Source organism: Astatotilapia calliptera, chromosome 8, assembly GCF_964374335.1.
Source record: "Astatotilapia calliptera chromosome 8, fAstCal68.1, whole genome shotgun sequence".
Lineage (NCBI taxonomy): Eukaryota > Metazoa > Chordata > Actinopteri > Cichliformes > Cichlidae > Astatotilapia > Astatotilapia calliptera.
Window position 1 is genome coordinate 16,158,207 of NC_137429.1, and position 1,180 is coordinate 16,159,386.

A 1,180-nucleotide genomic window follows, 5' to 3' on the forward strand; every position below is an offset into this window, starting at 1 on the left:
TTGGGATGTTTGTCTTTTGCAAAGCTTGCATGGTTGTTTTTATCTTTGTTTTAGTCCACAGTGGACTCCTTCAATCACACAGCCTGGTAGGAAGCCAGTAAAGCTAATACTGCCACCTGGTGTTGTTGAACTGTAAGTGCAGCCTCTTCTCTGACTACAGAGAGCAGAAGTCCATCCATCAAATGTGTAAGGTGAAAGGAAACCAACACACACACCAACTTTCTGCTCCAGTAAACAATAACTGCAGCAATTAAAACATAAATTGAATCTTTACAAAATGTAATAAATACAACTGCAATTAAAAAAAATGTTGCTGGGATGCTTTGTAAAATAAACAGAATTCAGTGATTTGCAAAGTTCATTTTATTCACAGTAGATCATAGAAAACATGTGACATGTTTAAACTGAGGTATTTTACTACTTCAAGCAAAATATTAGTAATTTTGAATTCAGTGGCAGCAACATGTCTAAAAATTGGAATGGAAGCAGCTATGAAAGCTATACTGAAGAAGCCAAATGTGGGCAGGAGTCAGAAACACTGTTGTGGTGAGAGAGTGTCGATGCAGCGTGGAAAACTCTTCTGTGGTCAGACAAATCTAAATTTGAAATTCCTTTTGGCAAATATGGACGCTGCATCGTCCAGACTAAGACTAGATCGATGATCTGACTTGCTTGCATCTCTGATGGTTTGTGCATTAGTGCCTGTGAAATTGGTAGCTTGCACTGGATATATGATCAGTATATGAGTATTTACAGGTTTTAGAGCAGCAGAAGCTCCAATCCAGATGACATGTTTGGCCTAGACATGGAAGGCCTAGAAGATTTCAGCAAGGTGATGCTAAATAGCATACTGCATGTATTTCAGCAGCATGGCATCACAGCAGAAGAGTCAGGGAGCTGAAGAAGCCTGCCCGCTATCCAGACCTTTCAACAACTCAAGCATTGGCTCATGGGCCCAGGACTGTTCAGCGGCTAGATCCATGTCAGATTATGATGGGACAAAAATCCATCAGCTGGTCTCCACTGTTCCCAGATGTCTATGAACTGTTGTTAAAGAGGAGGGGATGCTAAACAGCAGTAAACAAGACCCTCTCCCAACTTTTCTGAGACATGTTGCTGCCATAAAATTCAAAAATAACCTTTATTATTTCTTAATAATGGTACACTTTCTCTGTTTAAA